The sequence below is a fragment of the Trachypithecus francoisi genome, unplaced genomic scaffold (genome assembly GCF_009764315.1).
Source record: "Trachypithecus francoisi isolate TF-2019V2 unplaced genomic scaffold, Tfra_2.0 Lachesis_group7, whole genome shotgun sequence".
NCBI classification, from domain to species: domain Eukaryota; kingdom Metazoa; phylum Chordata; class Mammalia; order Primates; family Cercopithecidae; genus Trachypithecus; species Trachypithecus francoisi.
Window position 1 is genome coordinate 36,179,084 of NW_022681472.1, and position 23,799 is coordinate 36,202,882.

A 23,799-nucleotide genomic window follows, 5' to 3' on the forward strand; every position below is an offset into this window, starting at 1 on the left:
GTGAAACTTTATCAAATTCCATGTGTATGTTTCTGAAATATATTAAAACTCAATTTTTTGACAAAGAGAAAGAAAGAGTGCATGCTGTTTGTGCACTGAGCCCGGTAGAATGTGCTTTTGCAACAATTGGTACTATAATAAATTCGAGACAGATAATTTATCTTCCACTATTTCAAGAAAGATTTCTGGACATTTCAAAATGAACTATGCCTTCGAGTTGAAGATTAACTTGTTTAGAAGACTTTGTGCTGCCAAAAATACCAAAAGATAACAAAAAATAATAAAGAAATAAGCAGCTCAAACTTTGCTGATCTTTATGATAAGCTAATTCTCTCCTGGTTATCTGCCTTTTGAAGCTCCATTAACTCTATCCTTCACAGGCTACTAGGGCAGTAGCTTTCCAGTTTTTTGACCCTGATACACATAAGAAATATTGCAAATGGAAATCTAGAAAGACATACTGTATGTATGTATCTATATAAATAAGAAAAAGTTGTATTAAGTATTTATTTCCCTTACCACTTGCAATTTACTGACATTTTCTTTCCTTTTTCATTCCATTCCTTTTCTGTCTGAAATTCTGTTCTATTATTCTGTTTATTTTGTTTTATCTTATTTCATTTTTTTATATTTAACTTTTATTTATTTATTTATTTACTGAGACAGGGTCTTGCTCTGTTGCCCACGCCGGAGTCCGGTGGCACGATTTTGGCTCACTGCAGCCCCTAATTCCTGGGCTCAAGTGATCTTCCCACCTCAGCTTCCTTGAGCAACTGGTACCACAGGTGTTTGCCACCACACCTGGGTTTTTTGTTTGTTTGTTTTTTGGCAAGGGCGGGGTTCTGGGCTCCATATGTTGCCCAGGCTGTGCTCACGCAATCCTCACTGCTTCGGCCTCCCTAAGTGCTGGGATGACAGGCATGAGCTACCCTATTCCATTTTTAAATCTCAATTGTGACTCACAAAATTGTTTTTCCCATTTACTAATTAGTCTTAATGAGTAGTTTGAAAAACACTGCTGTAAAGTGTGGCAAAAGGTGAAAGCTAGAAATGTCCTCTCTGCACCAGCCCAAGAACCTTTGCTAATCTACTTCATATTCACTTTCTACACTTCTTTTTCACTAATTCATTTATTCCTCATTTCACTTATTAGAGAAATACCTATGAAGCATGTGCCATGAGTCAAGCACTTGGCCAGTTACTGGGAAAACAGTGGTGAGCAGGAGAAATGTGGTTTCTACTTGTCCAGAGTTTACAGGACTAACCCACTTGTTTAAAGTTACCAAACTTCCTCCCCTGTTGGATGTACAGCAGTGAGCTGTCTTAGGGAACCTGAATCAGAAGTGACCTAAACACCAAGGGAGACAGTGGTGGAGTGAGAAAGGAGGCAAGTGTGCTCTTTTTTTTTTTTTTTGAAATGGAATTTCACTCTTGTTGCCCAGACTGGAGTGCAATGAATGGCACAATCTCAGCTCACTGCAACCTCTGCCTCCCGGGTTTAAGCGATTCTCCTGCCTCAGCCTCCTGAGTAGCTGGGATGACAGGTGCCTGCCACCACGCCCGGCTAATTTTGGTATTTTTAGTAGAGACAGGTTTCACCATGTTGGCCAGGCTGGTCTCGAACTCATGACCTCAGGTGATCCACCCGCCTCAGCCTCCCACAGTGCTGGGATTACAGACATGAGCCACCACGCCTGGCCACAAGTGTGCTCTGATATCACGGCACTGGGAGTGCCGTGATATAAGAAACTCTTTACTCAAGAGTTTCCTAGTGGTAACAATAAATGCAAGTCTTCAGAAAGAAAGGCATTTTACTTGGTTTGATAATATGATGATGTATAGCCTCTTTCCTGCTTCCAGTCTGATGGTGTGGGTGTGGGTAACACGTACATGATTACAACACAATTAAATAATGTAATAGACCAACATAATATTTTTGAGTTGCATGCAGTTAAGGGATAGTTGAAAGGAGAGGAAATGACAGGAAATGAGGGTAAATGTTTGGGAAGGAGCCTGGTTGTGGGGAGGAGTTTTCCGCGAGAGGAAGAGATTTGAATATTTTTACAGATTGAGAGAAAAGAACCAGTGGAGAGGCAGAGACAGGGCATCATTAATTAATGTGGTAAGGTGTTGGTAGACAAAGGTTTCCAGGATTAACCTGGAAAATAAAATCACTAGAATGGTGACCGCTTTATGGATAAAATAAAGGAATAATAGACAAAGCCTGTAATATTATTATAGTTATTAAAAGCGAAAGATATTTGATATGGTGGAAATTTTGCCATTAGCTACTTTTTCTCATTTTCTTGAATGGTAGGGTGATGCATTTTATCCTGAAACTACTCCCTAAATTACAAGCGCCCTTGCTTCCTCCCTTTATTTCATGGATTTCTTTGGGCCCACCAAAACTACAGCATCTTTTGTCCCATGGTCCCTTGTTTGTTTGTTTGTTTGTTTGTTTTCTAACTTGGAAGAATAGCATATACATTTAAAAATGCAAGCATCAAACTTATACAGTTTGATGAATTTTCATAAAGCGAACATATCTGTATGTAAATTCTACATTTACATACGGAAACAGAACATTACCAGCATCGTGGAAGCCCATCATTCCCAGGAACCCTCTCCCCATCCAAGGGTAACTACTGTGCTGACTTCTAACAAAGGGTGTACTTTTAAAAGAGAAAATGAACTTTCCAGTAGATAAACCCACAAGCAAGAAGGTATTTCTTTAAAAGCTATCCAAATAAGGAAGGCATTTTCAACCTGTTCTTAGCTGTTTACCCAAAATATTTCTGTCACTCCTATATTGTTTGCCCAGTTGGAGTAGAAGCAGAGTGAAGAACAGGCCAATCAGGTGGCTTCTGTCTGGAAGACTCCCCTTGGAAACAAACATTTTGAAATCGGAGGTAGAATTAAAACCAAATGTGAACCAACTTATATAATAAGTAACCTGTTTCTGGCTATCTTATGCATCTGATGCATTGATATCTTTTTATTTCGTTTGTTTGTTTGTTTGTTTTGAGATGGAGTCTCGCTCTGTCGCCCAGGCTGGAGTACAGCAGTGCGATCTCGGCTCACTGCAACCTCCGCCTCCCAGATTCAAGCGATTCTCCCTGCCTCAGCCTCTCTCCCTACTCAGCCAATCCCAGAGTAGCTGGGATTACAAGCGCCCGTCACCACGCCTGGCTAGTTTTTGTATTTTTAGTAGAGATGGGGTTTCACCATTTTAGCCAGGCTGGTCTTGAACTCCTGACCTCAGGTGATCCACCTGTCTTGGCCTCCCAAAGTGCTGGGATTACAGGCGTGAGCCACCACGCCCAGCCTGATGCATTGGTATCTTTTTAAAAACCAGAATCTATTTTTCATTATTACTTACAAAATAAAATTTTGGAAAATACAGAAAAGTCAAAACAACCCACAGTTCATCACCCAGCAACATCATTGTTAATATTACAGCATATTTCCTTTTTCTATTTCTTATTGATTAGATTATTTATTGAATGCATATGCATGGTCCCTGTGGCATTATTTGTAAGAGTGAAAAAATGGGCACGTTTTAATATCCATAACTAGGGAATGGTTAGATTATGGTACAAACATAGCATCATGACATGTTGAAAAGGATTAAGTGGAACTATGTGAACTGACATGGGAAGATACCCATCATCAATTTGTAAGTAAAAAAGATTCAGAACAATATTTATAAAATGATCTCATCTATATTTAAAATACATAGATGATGCCAGGCATGGTGGCTCACACCCGTAATCCCAGCACTTTGGGAGGCCGAGGTGGGCAGATCACCTGAGGTTGGGAGTTTGCGACCAGCCTGACCAACATGGAGAAACCCCATCTCTACTAAAAATACAAAATTCCCTGGGCGTGGTGGTGCATGCCTGTAATCCCAGCTACTCGGGAGGCTGAGGCAGGAGAATCACTTCAATCCGGGAGGCAGAGGTTGAGGTGAGCGGAGATCATGCCATTGCACTGCAGCCTGGGCAACAAGTGCAAAACTCCGTCTCAAAAAAAAAAAGATGAAAAAGGATTTGGATGTTGACTTTTTATCTGAAAACAATTCTTTTGGTCTCGCATAGGTATGGCTTAAGTTTTTTTTTTAAGACAGAGTCTCGCTCTGTCGCCCAGGCTGGAGTGCAGTGGCGCAATCTCGGCTCACTGCAAGTTCCGCCTCGCGGGTTCACGCCATTCTCCTGCCTCAGCCTCCCAAGTAACTGGGACTACAGGCGCCCGCCACAACGCCCGGCTAATTTTTGCATTTTTAGTAGAGACAGGGTTTCACCGTGTTAGCCAGGATGGTCTCGATCTCCTGACCTCGTGATCCGCCCGCCTCGGCCTCCCAAAGTGCTGGGATTACAGGCGTGAGCCACCGCGCCTAGCCTTAAATTTGGTTTAGGAGTAATTAAGAAACACTTTGCGGCGGGCTCGGTGGCTCACGCCTGTAATCCCAGCACTTTGGGAGGCCAAGGCGGGCGGACCACGAGGTCAGGAGATCGAGACCATCCTGGCCAACACGGTGAAATCCCATCTCTACTAAAAATACAAAAAATTAGCCGGGCTTGGTGGCAGGCCCCTGTAGTGCCAGCCACTCGGGAGGCTGAGGCAGGAGAATGGCGTGAACTCAGGAAGCAGAGCTTGCAGTGAGTGGAGATGGCGCCACTGCACTGCAGCCTGGGTGACAGAGCGAGACTCCATCTCAAAAAAAAAAAGAAAGAAAGAAAGAAAGAAACACTTTGTATTCAAGAGCCAATGCATTTTGAGAACAATGGCAAATAACTATTCATTCAATACATACGTATTGGTAAATAATTGTTTGGAAACCAATACCCAATTGTCTCATGGAAATCTGTCAGGTATTTTGAGTTATCATGTTTATAATATTTCCTATTACATACTAATTTATCGTTTTTAGTGAGTGATTCTCTTTTGTGAGACATTAAAGCGTCACTAAGTCAGGGACGACTTACTGAGATACATCAGAATTTGAACTCAAGATGCAACCAGAATATTCCAAGTGCAAGGTCGTTTATTTCCAATTGCCTTGAAGTTGGTGACTACGTTAGAAATATGGCCGTGGAAGTACCCCATTCCTACAATATAAATGATTTCCCCCCTTTTTTATTACCAGAATTTGAAAGAGCCAGCATAAAGGAGTCCTCCTCTGTGAAGGCATCGATGTTTCACTCAGACAGAATGAGATGCAGTATTCTTTTCATATATAAGTCAATATTTATCTACATTATGGTATTTATCATGTATAGTTTTTTTATTTTTTTAATTTTTTGAGGCTGAGTCTTGCTCTGTCGCCCAGACTGGAGTTAAGTGGCACGATCTCAGCTCACTGCAACGTCTGCTTCCTGTATTCAAGCGATTCTCCTGTCTCAGGTCCCAAGTAGCTGGAATTACAGGGGTGTGCCACCACACCTGGCTAATTTTTTATATTTTTAGTAGAGATGGGGTTTCACCACATTGGCCAGGCTAGTCTCCAACTCCAGACCTCAAGTGATCCACCTACCTCGGCATCCCAAAGTACTGGGATTGTAGGCGTGAGGCACCGCACCCGGCCTATCATGTATAATTGTAACTATTTACTAAAAGGTCTCTTCCAATAGATTATACACTTCTTTTTTTTTTTTTTTTTTTTTTTTTGAGACGGAGTCTCGCGCTGTCACCCAGGCTGGAGTGCAGTGGCCGGATCTCAGCTCACTGCAAGCTCCGCCTCCCGGGTTCACGCCATTCTCCTGCCTCAGCCTCCCGAGTAGCTGGGACTACAGGCGCCGCCACCTCGCCCGGCTAGTTTTTTGTAGTTTTTAGTAGAGACGGGGTTTCACCGTGTTAGTCAGGATGGTCTCGATCTCCTGACCTCGTGATCCGCCCGTCTCGGCCTCCCAAAGTGCTAGGATTACAGGCTTGAGCCACCGCGCCCGGCCCCAGATTATACACTTCTTATGGGCAAGGCTAATGCCTTTTCTCTTTGAACCCTAGTGCCTAGCATAGTATTCAACACATACGAGTACTATCCCTGAGATACTGCAAGGTTTATATAATGGTATGTAGAAACCAATGGTAGTATCTAAATGCCTAAGTAAAGAAATACTTTCAAAAGCAAGTCTTTTTTAATGAATATTTTACATCTGACTGATTTATTTAGTGACCGTAGGCTTTATTTTTCAAAAATGGCCACCATAATATATTTCATTCCATACGCTACTTGTACACTGAGAAGGTGACACTCCTCCCATCAAGTACTGTGGCTTATATCCCCTCTGCTTGAACTTGGGCAGGTCTCTGTGACTGCCTCAACCAACAGTGTATATAGTTGGAAGTGACGCCATATGACTTCCAAAGATAGGTCATAAAAATGCCATAGATTCTGCCTTATCCTCTTGGGACACATTCTTGGGATCCAAAAAACTATGCAAGGAAGGCAAGCTCCCATATGGAAAGGCTACATGCAGGTGTTCCAGCCAGCAGCCCCAGCTGAGGTCCCAGCCATTCGCCAGCATCAACTACTAGATATGTGAGGGATTCAGATGGTTGCAGCCCCTAGCAGTTGAGTCACCAGCTGACACTGCGTGGAAAGAAACAGGCTGTCCCTAAAGAGCCCTGCACAAACTGCGGATGCATGTGCAAAATAAATGATGGTTGTTTAAGCCACCAGGTTTAGGTAGCTTGTTATGCAGCAAGAGATAACCAGAACAGGTCACCGTGAGTTCACATGCCAGTGGAAATGGAGGGAAGGGTTAGGGGCCCAGAGCCATCCATTCTATTTCCTGTTTCTTAATCCTGGTGCAGTAAGAAGCAACATGGTCAGATGGAAGCAGGATTAGAACAAGAAAGATGACCCCAAATGGACCCTGAAAAAGTAATTAGAAGCTGCTAATTTCAAACAGAAACATTAAAAATGTATTTGTGAGGCACAGGGTTTATTTTTTGAGGAGGCAGAAAAACTATTTTAAGTGATTACAGAATGATCGTGGCAAACTCTCCTCTCTCTCTCTATATATATGTATATACACACATATAATGTATATATATATATAATTGTAACCATTTACTGAATATATATACTGAATATATATGTATAATTGTAACTACTGAATAGCTAGATAGATAGATAGATAGATAGACCGAGTCTCACTCTGTCACCCAAGCTGGAGTGAAGTGGCATGATCTCAGCTCACTGCAACCACCGCCTCTTGGGTTCATGTGATTCTCATGCCTCAGCCTCCCGAGTAGCTGGAATCACAGGCATGTGACACCACGCCTGACTAATATTTGTATTTTTAGTAGAGAAGGGGTTTTACCATGTTGGCCCAGCTGGTCTCGAGCTCCTGACCTAAAGCCATCTGCCACCCTTGGCCTCCCAAAGTGCTGGGATTACAGGCGTGAGCCACCGCACCCAGCCCTAGTATCTTACTGATGTGTTCAGAATCATGTATGGTGATTGCATGGACGTGCCGCTTAACAAAATAATTACGGATGGGTAGTGTAATTAATGCTGGTGATTTGTGAATTTGTGATGAAGGACCCATTACCTGCTGCAGAATGACTTCAAGATTTGCCCAAATAATCAGTGTGAACAGAATGTGGTTATCACCCTTATCAATGCTTTTGACACAGTAAGTTATACTGTGATGAAAAAATTACACAGGAGCAAAATGCATGCTGCAAGTATAGATGAGTTAACTGGCTGGTTCATGGACACAGGCTGCTTTCTTTCTTGGAAAATTACTTGTGACAGTTAAATTAACCTTGGAGATTGGCAAAGATTTGCATATATTTTTTTCCCATTCTTTATGAACTGCCAGGTTCTTTTGCAAGTACAACAGTGCACTTTTATGTTAACAATGAAATACATTATTTGGGAGGAAACAATGAAAAATGAGATTGAAGAAACCAACTATGAGTTATCAACCCTTTCAATCTATTAAAACACTGCAGCATATAACCTTGAATAAATTGTCTTGGTTCTTTAATGAAGATTAAATGTAAAGTATTTTTTATTAAGAAAAAACAGCTATTAGATGTGAATTTCCCCCTTATTCCCTTTTAAGCCAAACTACCTATTTTTTCTTTAAAAATGACATCCATCAGCCAGGTGCGGTGGCTCATGCCTTTAATCCCAGCACTTTGGGAGGCGAGGCGGGTGGATTACTTGGGGTCAGCAGTTCGAGACTAGCCTGGCCAACATGGTGAAACCCTGTCTCTACTAACAATACAAAAAAATTAGCTGGGCGTGGTGGCGCATGCCTATAATCTCAGCTACTTGGGAGTCTGAAGCAGAAGAATTGCTTGAACCTGGGAGGTGGAGGTTGCAGTGAGCAGAGACTGTGCCACTGCATTCCAACCTGGGTGACAAGAGCAAACTCTGTCTCAAAAATAATAATAATAGTAAAATAAAAATGACATCCGTCAAGTTCGCAATGGTCTTTGGCTTAGACTAACAAGATTGCATTCCTTTAGACAGCCAAATGAACAAATGCTAGCATTTCCACCTGCTCTCTGACAGTGGGATACTCTCCTTTATGAAGGTGGAATAAATAGATGTCTTGGGGGGCTAAGATTAATTAAAGACAAGTATTAAACCCCAAAGATTGAGAAAGTATATGTAGAAAGATATTTATCACAGTATCGTGATTTTAAAATGTCAAAAAATTAAATATTTCAAAAATATCGGATTATGCATAGCTTATAAATTATGATTACGAAGAACATTTGGCAACAGGGGGATCTTTATGTGGATAGAAAAAGGAAAGAAATGTATTAAAACCCTAACAAATATTGCTTTAGGGTAGCAGAATAAAATGTGATTTTATTTTCTTTTCTCATTTTTCTCTATGTTCCATAAAGGTGATTATATTATTATTATTCAAAATTATTTAAAACAATTGCTAAGTATTGAATGATGCTTGAATCCAGCAGGAGAGAACGGAGATCATTTTGAGCTATAGGTTGAAAGGAAATGACACATAAATATGGAGAAAACCTTGATGGGGGGTCTTTCCTTCATCGTATCGATGCAGATAGAAGAAGTGGCTTCCAGGTGGACACAGCCCCCTCACAAATAGGCTCTATTCCCATTCCTATTTTTCCTAAAAAGAGCCTTTGCCTGAATTCTCCATCTAACTTCTTCAAATCCTCAACTAATCATCCAATCTGGAGTTAATAAAAAACATTTGTGTATAAGTAGGAGCAAATAATATTTTACTTTTTTATTTATAAGATAGCAAATGCACATCAGGAATTGCAAAGCTGTTTTTGAGAAAACGAGGATCCAGTTTACATGAAGAGTTGAGAAGAATATAGGAAGATGGGGTGCTATCAGAGGTGAGGTAACCCTGGTTTTGAGGGGAAAACCTTAAAACTAGTGAAGAAAAGCCAGTAAGAAGGGGAAGTAGAATTTGCAAAATAGAAGTAATTGAGCCACAAACTTTACAAAAAAGCGTGATATGGAACAAAAGTTAGACTATGAATAAAAAATAGATTAACCTGGAGGGGGTGTGGCTAGCAGGAAGGCATTGAATAAGTTATCTTGACTTTCTAAAAGATTTTGGGTTTTCAGAGTGGTCTCGAGTTGCATACCTGCAGCTCTTTTGGCTTGCTCTTCTGCCATAAGCATGTTATTAAGCTGCAATTTACATCTGTACTTGAAACACAAATTCAGATTTTAGAGAGTATCCAAAAGTTCTTGCTTTTCTCACCTTGCTTTAACAAGTTTAATCCTGGATGACACTGACTTTCTTCTATACACATTTTTCACTTAAAAGATTATTCTAGTTACAAATAACTACTGAGAGGTTGATGCCAAATTTATTTAAAACGGTGTCGTATAATGTTCATTTTGCCTTCTACCCAGCATATATCCAAATAATTCCATCAAAAGTTTATATTCATTTCCCAAATATGAAAACCAATATCCTGAAATTCTGTCTGGTATCTTTTGGGCTTATCAGTATCATTATTTGCATATATTTGAAATAAAGACAAAGGGCAAATAACATAACTTCAATCTTGATTGAAGCCAATATTTTTCCCAAAAGTATCATTAAAAAGTATCATTTTATTAACAAATCCATCTTATAGTCCTTTTATGTGACTGTAATAGTTCTTTGTTAATATAGCCATAAGAAATTATTTACATTAAAACAATCAGAAGTGTTACAGCTCTTTTAGAATTTATCTAGTAGGTTTTCCAGTGACCAGAAAATCCTCTGCTAAAAAAAAAAAAAAAAAAAAAAAAAAATCATTTGGGTATAATAAATCAGTTATCCATTTCTCATCCCCACAATCATTCCTGTCTGACAAAAAAAGTATAGGAGAGTTGTTTGCAGAACACATCTTACTTGTTAATGCATCTTTTAAAATTCTGCTTCTTTCTTATGTAAACAATTCTAATCAAAATTTTTTCACACCTTCTGCTGCAACAATGACCCCATCCCCATACAAAACAACAGACACAAACATCAAGGACTTCCAGATTTTTCCAACTGTGGTTCCCATGATGAGAATTCTGTAGTGTAGGGCTTGCATCAATTATTTCCCTAATAACATCTAGTGAGTACATGTTTGTCATTCAACTGTTATATATGCTCCAAATATGAACCCAGGGTGCTTTGGGTATAAGTCAGGTGCTTGATTCATACCTACTTTTCTTTTGACAGTAATCCTTGTTAATGCCCTAATTTTATGATGTAATTTTACTTGAATTAATCTTGAACAACTGCAAATTATGTAATTAATTACATTCAGCTTCAATGACAATTACTTTCTAATCTCAGCCTCTCAGCCTGACACCCAGCAGAAATCCTGTATATACAATGGCAGTGACGGGTGGATGGGAAGACCTCTCCAGCTTACTGATGTGTATGGACTCATTAATTATATAAATTGCATTTATTTTTGCAAAAAAAATTTGCAAAAAAAAAGTGAAGTGTATGCCATTTTCTTGGACTTAAGGGCTTAGAGAAGTTAAGGGACAGAGAGTGAAAGAAACCACCTTCAGCAGCTCCTGATTATTTTTCCCTTAACACTCATTTTGAAGGGGTGTAATTGGCATAACTTAAACAAATTATTGTAGTCACATAAATTTGGTTTATGCTGGATTTAAAATTGAATAGATTTCTTTTTTTTTTTTTTATTTTTAGTAGAGACGGGGTTTCACCATGTTAGCCAGGATGGTCTCGATCTCCTGACCTCGTGATCCGCCCGCCTCGGCCTCCCAAAGCGCTGGGATTACAGGCTTGAGCCACCGCGCCCGGCCCTAGATTTCTTTATTATAGAATTGCTTGTTCTTTAATATGTTAATATATGTTGTGACTTTCCAAGAAGTGGAATATAAAATGTTTCCCAAACTGTTTTGAAAAGAGAGCACCCTTTCTTTCTAAACAAATAACAATTTTATTGAGGTATAATTTATGTGCCATGAAATTCACTTACCTTAAAGGAATAATTAAATGATTTTTATTGTATTTACACTTATGCAACCATCACCAAAATCCAAGTTTAAAACATTTTCACCATCTCAAAAAAATGTGTTTCTATTTGCCATCACTCGCTATTCCTCACTCTGACCCCAGGCAACCACTAATCTACTTTCTGTCTTTACAGGTTTCTCTTTTCTAGAAATTTTACATAAATGGACTCATATAATAGGTCTTGCTCTGTCACCCAGGCTGGAGTGAGTGCAGTAGTGCAATCATAGCCCACTTCAAGCTGGAACTTCTGGGGTCAAGCGATCCTCCCACCTTGGCCTCCCAAAGTGCTGGGATTACAGGCGTGAGCCACTTTGCCCCGCCACTTAGCATAATGATTTTGTTTTGTTTTGTTTTTTGAGATGGAAGTTTCGCTTTTGTTGTCCAGGCTGGAGTGCAATGGCGCAATCTCTGCTCACCACAACCTCCACCTCCCAGGTTCAAGTGATTCTCCTGCCTCTGCTGGGATTACAGACAAGTGCCACCACACCCGGCTAATTTTGTATTTTTAGTAGAGACGGCTTTCTCCATGTTGTTCAGGCTGGTCTCGACCTCCTGACCTCAGGTCGGGATCCTCCTGCCTTGGCCTCCCAAAGTGCTGGGATTACAGGCGTGAACCTCCGCACCCTGCTTAGCATAATGTTTTTGAGGGTCGTCCATTTTGTAGCATGTATCAATACTTCATTGCTTTTTATTGCCAAACAGTATTCCACATAAGTATACCACATTTAGCTTATCCATTTATCAGTTTATGGACATTTGGGTTGTTTTCACTTTGTGGTACTGTGAATAACATTTGAGTACAAGTTTTAGTGTTTGTATATTTTTCTTAGGTATATACTTTGGAATGGAATTGGTGAACTTATGTCAAACTTCTGAAGAAATTTCCACACTGTTTTCCAAAGTGGTTGCACCATTTGCATTTCTACTAACAGTGGATGAGAGTCTCAGTTTCTCCACACCCTTACCACCATCTGTCATTGTCTGTTGATTCTAACCATCCTAGTGGGTATGTAGTAGTATCTCATTGTGGTTTCTATTTGCATTCCTTGCTGACCAATAATGAGCATCTTTTCATGTGTTTATTGACCACTCATATAGCTTCTTTGCCCAAATGTTTATTCAAATTTTTGCCCATTTTAAATTGGGTAATTTTCTTATTATTAAGTTGCAAGAGTTCCTTCTATATTCTAGATACAAGGCCTTAATCAGATATGATTTGCACGTATTTTCTCCGTCTGTGGTTTTTCTCTTCACTTTCTTAATGATGTCTTCTGAAGCACAAAAGTTTTTAGTTTTGACAAAGTCCAGTTTATCGATTTTTTTAGTGCTTGTGCTTTAGTTATATCTACAAAGGTCACAAAGATTTATTATGCTTATGTTTTCTTTTAAGAGTTTTACAATTTTGGCTCTTACATTTAGATCTATGATTCATTTGGAGTTAAATTTTGAGTATGACGTGGGAGGCAAAGGTTTAAATATATCTTTTTGCATGTGGCTATTGAATTGTCCTGGCCCATTTGTCGAAAAGACTATCCTTTCTCTATTGAATTACCATGGCACCTTTGTTGAAAATCAATTAAGCATAAATTTAAGTGTCTTTAATATGTTAACGTATGTTGTGAGTCTCCAACAGGGAGGATATAAAATGTTCACAATTTTTTTTTTTTTTTTTTTTTTTTTTTTTTACACAGAGTCTCGCTCTGTCGCTCAGGCTGGAGTGCAGTGGCGCGATCTCGGCTCACTGCAGGCTCCGCCTCCCGGGTTCACGCCATTCTTCTGCCTCAGCCTCCCGAGTAGCTGGGACCACAAACGCCCGCCACCACGCCCGGCCAATTTTTAGTAGAGACGGGGTTTCACCGTGTTAGCCACGATCACGATCTCCTGACCTCGTGATCCGCCCGCCTCAGCCTCCCAAAGTGCTGAGATTACAGGAGTGAGCCACCGCGCCGGGCCCCCAAAATATTTTTATCAAGGAATTCTACTCCCTCCTCCGACCTTAAAAAAACAAAACAAAACAAAAACAAAAACAAAAAAAACACCGACTTTCATACAGGTTCTCATTGAGGTTCACAGAACAAGCTGTAGGGAAGCTAAATTGTTTTCATGCTTCTCTAAATTATTCAGGGCTCTAACTTTTACTGAAACTTTGTTTGTTTAGACTCTAGGAGGCTAACTGTTGTATTTGAACTGCAAATCCAAAGACAATTTCTTTTAGTGTGCTTATTACAAAGATCTCATTATGCAAAAATGATGCAATTTTGGAAGGTTTATGGATGCAAATTTGGAAGTATGAACGATTTTGCAATTGTGTCTTTTATGTTTTTAGGGCAATGCATCTTGCTTGGTCATGATACATGACTGGAGAGAATATCAGTATGAGGTGTTACAGTCAAATAAGACTTGTTTGCATATACTTTATCACACACACACTGTATACACACACAATCACATACACATATACACACATATTGGAGATACAGTTTTTTCTTTTTAAATATACACACATACTGAAGATATGGTTTTTTCTTTTCCTGTTTAAAACAAGTAGATCTTTTCTTAATTTTTTTAGCTTCTGAATTTTAAAGTCAATCACGTTTTTATTTAACCAAATATAATGCAGAATGTTGGATTAATTGCTTAAATTTGACTTTGTTAAAATGACAATATTATCACTTTTGCATTATATTACTACAACGAACAGAAGAACTTAGTACAAAAAATTAAAAGTGAAAAAGTAAGGCCGGGCATGGTGGCTCATGCCTGTAATTCTAGCACTTTGTGAGTCTGAGGTGGCGAATCACCTGAGGTCAAGAGTTCAAGACCAGCTTGGCCAACACAGTGAAACCCCATCTCCACTAAACATACAAAAATTAGCTGGGCATGGTAGCATGTACCTGTAGTCCCACCTACTTGGGAGGCTGAGGCAGAAGAATCATTTGAATCTGGGAAGTAGAAGTTGCAGTGAGCTGAGATCGTGCCACTGTACTCCAGCCTTGGCAACAGAGCTTGACTCCATCTAAAAAAAAAAAAAAATGGAAAAGTAGAATTAGTGTCTCTTTATTAGTTTGTATTTATCTGCAGAACAACAACAACAACAAAACACACACAGGCAAAAGCCAACGATAAGAGATAAAAATGTACAGTTACTTCGATGAGGAGATTGCAGCATCATACATCTATCTAGACAGGGAGATTGCAAGCTCAATCATGTGCACTGCAGTCCTCTGCACTGGCCAACCCAGGCGGCCTACCCCAGTGAACCGCTAAGCTTCAAGAAACCCACAGAAAATGATGGTGTAAGACAAGCATAGAGGTGTTCTACTGCGGCCCTCCAAAGTGCATTTAATTACCCTAACTGACACGCTGATTTTCTATGTCCCCACCTGCTAGTGATTTAGTGTTATTTTTACAAGCATAATATTGGTTTTTTTTTTTTTTAAATCCAGATGGCATTATCTCACCTTACATGTAAGAAATGATTACATACAGAAGTTTCCTTTTTTTAAAAAATAAAATAGAGATGAGTCTCCCTATGTTGCCTAGGCTGGCATCCAACTCCTGAGCTCAAACTATCCTCCCACCTCCACCTCCCAAAGTGCTAGGCTGAGATCACAGGCATGAGCTACCATGGCAGACAGAAGTTTCCTAATAGGTAATAATACTGTTTATTATTATTATTATTATTATTTGGGGCATTCTATTATGCCAAACACAATTTATAGTAGAAAGTATGTTTTCTTGCAAAACTTTAGCCATATTTAGAACAGCTTTCAACGCATAAGGCACCCCCTCTCTTTGTCAGGGCATTCCGGCTAATTTCGAGGCTTAATAGCTCTAGTCCATTTCCATTCTCACTATACTTTTTAGGTAACTTAAATGTTCATTTTAGTTTAAATCTCAAGTCCTTTTCTCTTTTTTTTTTTTTTTTTTGAGACGGAGTCTCGCTCTGTCTCCCGGGCTGGAGTGCAGTGGCCGGATCTCAGCTCACTGCAAGCTCCGCCTCCCGGGTTCACGCCATTCTCCTGCCTCAGCCTCCTGAGTAGCTGGGACTACAGGCGCCCGCCACTTCGCCCGGCTAGATTTTTGTATTTTTTAGTAGAGACGGGGTTTCACCGTGTTAGCCAGGATGGTCTGGATCTCCTGACCTCGTGATCCACCCGTCTCGGCCTCCCAAAGTGCTGGGATTACAGGCTTGAGCCACCGCGCCCGGCCTCAAGTCCTTTTCTCAAATGGATTTTACTAATTAGCTAATTTAGGAAAATTGTCTGGTATTTTTTCTTTCCTTTGTCACCTCAAACCTCGCTTGGTATTTGCTCAGCATTTTAAGATCTCCCCCGCCCTCCAGGCTACTTGGAAGCTTCCAGGCTACTTCTTTACGGGCAGTTTACAGATTTTGTTTTCAAAGGCCTTTCGTTGACCTTGACCTGCGTGGGTGTTCTCGTCTTTCCTCCTATCGTATGTTACGGTTACCTGCAGAGGCTAGGGTGGAAGGAGAGGTGCTATGCGAGGATGGCCCCAAGTTAAACAGTGACAGCCTCTGCCCTCCTAGACCCCAGGCGCGCAGGGGCGGGCGCGGAACACCGATTCCACCGTCACCTCCAGGCCTCGCGGTGTGGCAGGGTCCGGGACGTCACACAAATGCCAGGGCACCCATGTTTCTGCCCTGGGTAACTCTCATGTCAGCCGGTCCCCCTATTCTGCTAAAGGAGAAAACAAAATTTCCCTCCCGTGGAAGCAGCTGGGCAGTTTGAGAACTGGTCGGGCAGAAGGCTGATCGCGCAGAGCCTGGTGCAAACGGGAAGCAATTCCCCTGGAAAAAGAAATGAGTGGCAAGAATTTACATGTCTTTCCCAGGAGTATCAAAGTTTGGGAGAGTTTCCTTCCCAAAGTCATCTGTTCCAAACTGAACTCAAAAAGCTACCTCCCAGGGGCTCCCCAGGAACAGGTTCCCCTGTAAGGGCCAGCAGAACTTGAATAATTTGGGAAGAAGACTCCAATCAAGGATGGGAATTATCCCCTTACACACTTGGCTAAGATTCTTAGGAGAGTAAAGAGGGACTGGAAATTTATATATTTAGAGTCATATATAAATCTGACATTGTAAAATGCAGGCAGTTCTTATTCTGCAGTGTAGGGCCAATCGTTATCACATGGGTTACTCCTTGTGGTATCTTTATAAAGCTCTGATTTAAAGAACTGCTGTTTTGTTGTAGACGAGTGTCTGGGCTGATGGAACTCTCACATCACCTAAATAACCATGAGGCTGTTTTTCAGTTTGCTCACCTCAGTGCTACACATTGCACATGCATTAACAAATATCACCAATGAATGATGATGGAGGTATCATCATTTACTTGACAATCTGTAAGGTACCTTCCACGTAATTGACAATATATACCTACTTAATTACTTACGCTCTTCACATCTCTGTTCCGTTTACTTTGCAAAGAGAAAAGCCCTTTGAACCCAAACATTTGTCGACCCCAGTCCTAGAGAAGTCACAAAATTTGCCAGAGGGAAGGCAAATCTTTTAGCATCTACTTCTAGTATAGGTGAAATTGCTGGGAGTGACTGCTCAGGAGCAACTGAGCAAAATTGGCAATTTTCCCCACAGAGTAAAAAGATTTGATTTGAAAAACATCATACAGCCACTCAAATCTAATTGCCAATATATTTACCAAATTGTACAAGTGATTTTATTTTATTTTATTTTTTTTGAGACAGAGTCTCACTCTGTTGCCCAGGCTGGAGTGCAGTGGCACAATCTCGGCTCACTGCAACCTCTGCCTCCCAGGTTCAAGTGATTCTCCTGCCTCAGCCTCCTGAGTAGCTGGGACTACAGATGAGTGCTACTACGCCCAGCTAATGTTTTGTATTTTTTAGTAGAGATGGGGTTTCACCATATTGACCAGGCTGGTCTTGAACTCTTGACCTCAAGATCCACCTGCCTCAGCCTTCCAAAGTGCTGGGATTACAGGCGTGAGCCACCGCACCCGGCCACGGGTGATTTTTGGATTGTCCACACCATGGCTTCCCTCCTACAGATTGACTTTAATTACCTGAAGTAAGTTTGTAAGTTTAATTAAAAAGAAGTCGCAAGCAGTAGATAGTGAAATGAACAGAAATGGAAACACATATCCTGAAAGTGTAATACGCTGGGAAATTTTACAGAGGGAGGTGAGATTAAATGAAAGCAGGAAGAGTTCCTATGCTAGGTTAATTTACACAATGTCTTTTATTTGCTTACATTTATTTGGGGTGAATACATTTATAATTTTAACTTTTAAAGGTGTGGACAGAAATGCTTTTACTGATTAGAAAATAATTTTTATTCCACTAGAAGTGGAACAATACTTCTTGTAAATAAATACTAGAAGTAAAGTAATCCAGTGGAACAAAATATTTAAAATAAATATTTAAAATAAATATTTAAAACAAAATATTTAAAATAAATATTTAAAATAAATATTTAAAACAAAATATTTAAAATAAAATATTTAAAACTACACTTGAAATTTCAAATGCATACAATTCAGAGGATAAAAAATCTTCAAAAATCACAGACACAGAGTTTAGGAAGCCAAAGACTGTGAACCTCCTTTCTCACTGAATCTATGCTTTATTTTGCATTCTTCACAGGTAAGCAATCAATGCCTGTTCTGCTGTGGACCAAAACCAGCCCCATGGAGCTAATCTTCAAAGAAATGGAATTTACTCTGGCATACTCTTATGTATGATACCTTTCCAAGGCCAAATCCCAAGATACCAACAAGTGTAACTTTAGGCAATGATCCAAATCTTGGATTAGCTGCTAAATAACATTGGCAGAACAGTCCCTGGGTGACGAACATGCTTATAGGAGAAAAAGGCAGAGCTCTCTTCCAGAAACTTTCTTCTTGACATCCTCTTATAATGTTTGAAATCTCTCCTCTGTGAATGTGCAGTTTTTTGAATAAAACAACAGGCCCTGCTTGCCTGGTGGTGGCAAATGGGGACCTTTCTCTTGGTTTCCATGAGTAGACATTGGGGCCATGATGACTTCGTGTTTGCTTTTCTTCCCGTTGAGTGTGCTCGGCCTACTCCTTGACCCAGTGCTGAGTGTCTGTTACATGTCAGGCAAGGGCATGCGTAGACGTGAAGAAGAATAAGACACAATCACTGCTAAAGGAACTCACAGTCTGTGGGGGGTGTTCCCCAAGGCCGTGTCCCTGGCACTGCCAAGCGGAGCTGGCCTCCTTCCTCGGTGACTGCCACAGCCTGGACTGGAAAATAAATTTTAATTTCTAAGAAAGTAGAGAATGTGAGAGCGCCTTCAAAGTGAGGTTTACGGTTGTAAAACTTGGATTTCAGCGTGTTGTTTGAAAGGCAAGTAGTATTTATATGTACTCATGTGTACATAATTTTATAATCACTTACAGTGTGTCTGAACCAGCTCCTGACTTCAATGTTGTACTGCTCTGGGGAAACATCACACTTTTTCTACCCAGGGAACTTAAGTCTATCCCAAAGAATAGTAAATAGATTTAGAAACTCTCAAAGTGTTCTGCATAGAAAACTAAAAGGAACTCTCCTGTTTGAGAAACTGGGATGGGTTTAAAAAGACTGCAAATTCTTTATCACCACCCCCAAACCCTCAGAGGTGGAATTTATTTCTTCTCTCCTTGAATATGGCCTGGCTTTGAGACTGCTTAATGAATAGAAGGTGGCAGAAGTGACGCTGTGGCCACTCCTGGCTTACGTCCTGAGAAGGCCTGGAAGTTTCCATTTTCCATCTCTTCTGGGACCCCCAAACTACCACACAGAGAGACCACATGTCTTGCATTGGAGAGGGAGGAGGCTGGCCTCCTGGTGGGGCTTCCTGGAGCCTCTAGTTCCAGGCATCTTTTGAAAGACACCGAGAACTGCCAGCTGAGCTATCAGTCTACAGAAGCTAGAAAGCAAACAAAGTGGCTGTTGTTTTAAGCCACTAAGTTTGGGCAATTTGTTACATAGCAATAAATAATTGAAATAGAAAGCAAGCCATTCACTGTCACCTATAACTCTTGGTTAACAGGGAATGGCTTTGCTTTATTGGAAAGATAGTTAGACTTAGTTCTCTAAACTGAGTTTTGGCCAATGATTTATTGTGAGTTGCAGAGGACACAAGTAAGGGTTCCTCTAGTTAGAGAACACAGGGATATAGGGTCAGAAAAGATGCAGAGAATTATGTGGGGAGTAGGCGGCAAGGTGTGACCTTTAGGGCCTGGCGGGTGGTGGCAGACATGAGTACCCAAATAGATGTTGTGAATAAAACCAGTGATCCCAGGCAGACGGTGGTACCAAGGCTATGAGTGCTGAAGGAGAGAGCGGGGAGGAAGGATAAAAATAAAAGCATAATTATTCAAATAAAAATGTTTATTCATATGCCACATAAAATTATCTACCCTACTACACTTTTGGAAGCACTGCCTAGAAATAACACCCTTTTCATACCTCATGGCTCCTTCTGAAGGAGTCCTTCATAAGGAAGTAAGTAAATAGCGATTTTCTCTTTTTTGAAGAAACTAGATATTTTTTCTTACATAGTGAAACACAGGTCTTTTTTCATTACTCCATGCGGTGGTCACACTTAGCCCCATCAGCACAGTTATACAGGCACAGTCACACACCAAGGAACAGGTAGACACACACACACAAACACACACACACGGACACATTCTTAAACAGGATGTTTTTCAAATTGGCAATCATGAAGAAAAGTTTTCAACTTTTATACTTTCAAAGTTCCTAAAAATAGATGAGTCTATTTGATAGCAATTTTGGCATTTTTGAGGGAAATAAGTTTACTCATATTTTCAAATATTTAAGCTTAAACTGCATAATTAAAGAATTCCATATCATCTTTAATTTGTTTTGTTTGTTTGTTTTTGAGACAGAATTTCACTCTTGTGACCCAGACTGGAGTGCAGTGGTGGCATCTTGGCTCACTGCAACCTCCACCTCCCCAGTTCAAGCTATTCTCCTGCCTCAGCCTCCCGAGTAGCTGGGACTACAGGCATGTGCCACCATGCCTGGCTAATTTTTGTATTTTTAGTAGAGACGGGGTTTCATCATGTTGGCCAGGCTGGTCTCGAACCCCTGACCTCAAATGATCTGCCTGCCTAGGCCTCCCAAAGTGCTACTAAATGTACAGTTTCATCATTAGCCTTTTTTGTACTTTTGTGTTTTTATTTTTTTACTTTTAATTTTTTATCATTGGCCTTTAAAAAATCAAATGAAAGTATTATTGGATAACATAAAGCTTCCCTTGATTTCAAAAAATTCCAGTTTTGTCTACTGCTTGAAACTTTAGGTTATGATCTCATGAGCATGGTATTTCAATGTCTTCCTATGTAGGATGGGTATTTTTCTACTCCAGAACAGGTATTGTTACCATGAGGTAATCTATGTTTAAGAGTGTCATAGGAGGCAGAAGGGAATCACTTGCTGTGTCCTAAAATTTAATATGTAGAGTTTTTTTTTTTTTTTGACACAGAGTCTCGCTTGTGTCATCCAGGCTGGAATGCAGTGGCACGATCTTAGCTCACTGCAACCTCCACATCCCGGGTTCAAGCAATTCTCCTGCCTCAGCCTTCTGAGTACCTGGGACTACAGCTGCGCACCACCACTCTTGGCTAATTTTTGTATTTTTTAGTAGAGATGGGGTTTCACCATGTTGGCCAGGCTGGTCTTGAACTCTTGACCTCATGATCTGCCCACCTCAGCCTCCCAAAGTGCTGGGATTACAGGCGTGAGCCACCACGCCCAGCGAGTTTTATTTTCATACTTTAAAAAATAATTTATTGTTGATAGTGTTTCATGCAGTGGTTATAAGATCATTTTCTTAAAATTGTTAAGCTTTTAATTATTTGGGCTTTTTTAAAAAGATGCCTGAATTTTAAAAATTGCATGTAGCCTGAGGATTTAATGTCTGTTTTGTGTTTATTGTCTGATGAATTTCTTCTGTTATTTGCATTTACTTATTCTGGAATCATGGGATTTTAGAGCTATGAGCTGTCATGGAAGTTGCCTAGTTCTTATCCAACCATTTTATTTGATAATGGAGGCCCAGAGTCAGTTGAATAGTGGTTCAAAGTCACCCAGTATCTACTCATCTGCTTTTGTCTGAATGAATGAATATTTGCATGAGACTTCTGAGAAAGATCCCATTTCTTTGATGGAACAACTCTTCCAGCCGAATAAGGTTAATTGTGCCCTAAGGTGGGCAGCAGCTGAACACCAACATTGGGCTTTCCGGTGAGCAAGGCCTCTCCAGAATGCACAGAGACTTAGACTAAGTCTTTCTTCTGAGACCTGGTTATCCAAGTCCTGCCCGCTTGAAACATCTGTTCCATGGTATGCTTATGCCAGACTGATCCCATCTGTGAAGTTTTTCCCCTCTGAGCTGAGACATAGGTTAGGTGTGATTCCTGCTATATCCTTTCTTATTTTGTCCTGGGGGTCCAGACACAAACCTCGGTAGGAGGCAGCACTTTATAACTGAAAAAAAAAAAACAAAACCCTGTACAGAGGGTTCTTCCACAAATGTATGACCCCAGGTAAGTCACTTAACAGCTCTGGTTTGTAATAGAGTGAATTAGATGATCTCTAAGATAAATGAGGGTGGGGGAAACAGATGTTTAATTGAATCCTAAAAGGACACTAATAGACTAATTTTTCCCTTCTATTTGCATTTATTTTATTTTTATTTTTATTATATATTTATTTTTGAGACGGAGTCTTGCTCTGTCACCCAGGCTGGAGCAGTGTTGTGATCCTGGCTCACTGCAACCTCCGCCTCCCGTATTCAAGCTATTTTCCCACCTCAGCCTCCCGAGTAGCTGGGATTACAGGCGCACGCCACCACACCTGGCTAATTTTTGTATTTTCAGTAGAGGCATGGTTTCACCATGTTGGCCAGGCTGATCTCGAACTCCTGACCTCAAGTGATCTGCCTACCTCAGCTTCCCAAAGTGCTGGGATTACAGACGTGAGCCACCACGCCTGGTGTATTATTATTTTTAAAGTCATGGTAGTAAGTAGCAGTGAACATGGAACATGGATGTAAGTATATTTTAGATAATCTGGAAGTCAAGGTACGGAGAGCTAAAACATGATGTGGAAAGTCACAGGGAGTCTTTGGACACTGCCTACTTAACCTGGTGCAAGGAAAAACCGCTTCTCCCTAACTCAAAATCAGCTATTTAAAATCAACATTCTTGACTACAGATGATTGGTTCAGAGGTGAATACTTGACTGAGGTGGAATCAGTCAATTTTTTTTTGCCCCCATATTTGGCAATAAGAGTCAAGATGGCCAGTTAGTGGTGTACGCAGAACTGAGGTGATAGAAACTAAGCTTTTCTGTGATCACAATTGATTACGTGTTCAGAGGAACACAAAGCTGGTCTGCAGAGGTGAAAAGAAGCTTCATGAAGAGAAAAAAACAGACAAAAAGCAGAAATGGGGAAGGTGTTCTGCCTCTTTCCTGCTAGCTTTGGGGATTTCACCCAGTTCCTTCTGAGGCCAGGATGCACTTGCCCTTGGGCACGATGGAGTATGCCTATGTCCCTGAACCCCAACAATAAACTCCTCCGGTAAACATTGTTAAGCCATCACATAAAAAGGAGCAGAAATATGCTTGTCTAGTGTAGTCTAATGGGCAAGATCAGTTTTTTAGGAAGTACGGTTCTTAGAAAAGAGAAAAATGGGTAAATTCCAGCAAAATCAAATGTGTGGGCTTCACAGGGTCCTGCGCCAGCTGCCGCGCCCCTCCAAGAAACCTCTCTCCGCAGTGCTCCTCAAGCTTGGCCCTAACAAATGAACATGCAGTTGAAAAGTCGCAGGGCCAGGCGCGGTGGCTCAGGCCTGTAATCCCAGCACTTTGGGAGGCCGAGACGGGCGGATCACGAGGTCAGGAGATCGAGACCATCCTGGCTAACCCGGTGAAACCCCGTCTCTACTAAAAAATACAAAAAACTAGCCGGGCGTGGTGGCGGGCGCCTGTAGTCCCAGCTACTCGGGAGGCTGAGGCAGGAGAATGGCGTAAAACCTGGGAGGCGGAGCTTGCAGTGAGCTGAGATCCGGCCACTGCTCTCCAGCCTGGGCGACAGAGCGAGACTCCGTCTCAAAAAAAAAAAAACAAAGAAAAGTCGCTTCCTCAGGGAAGCCTTCCCTCCCCAGTTCCTGTCTCTCTCACCCCCTCAGGCCATAAACAAATAGGCCAGTGATTTCCAAATTAGTAAATTCTACAAAAAGACAATTCTTCAATTACATGTTAATAGTAA

At 40.8% G+C, this 23,799-nt stretch overlaps 1 non-coding gene and 1 pseudogene across 1 annotated transcript; one reads left to right on the plus strand and one right to left on the minus strand.

Annotated features, from left to right (window-relative positions):
- The first annotated feature begins 10,174 nt into the window (after positions 1–10,174).
- Positions 10,175–10,233, plus strand: LOC117079687. The gene has a single exon (XR_004435543.1). It is a non-coding gene; the product is annotated as a U7 small nuclear RNA (small nuclear RNA).
- A 7,834-nt stretch (positions 10,234–18,067) lies between these two features.
- Positions 18,068–18,528, minus strand: LOC117079448 (annotated as a pseudogene).
- Between the last annotated feature and the right edge of the window lie 5,271 nt (positions 18,529–23,799).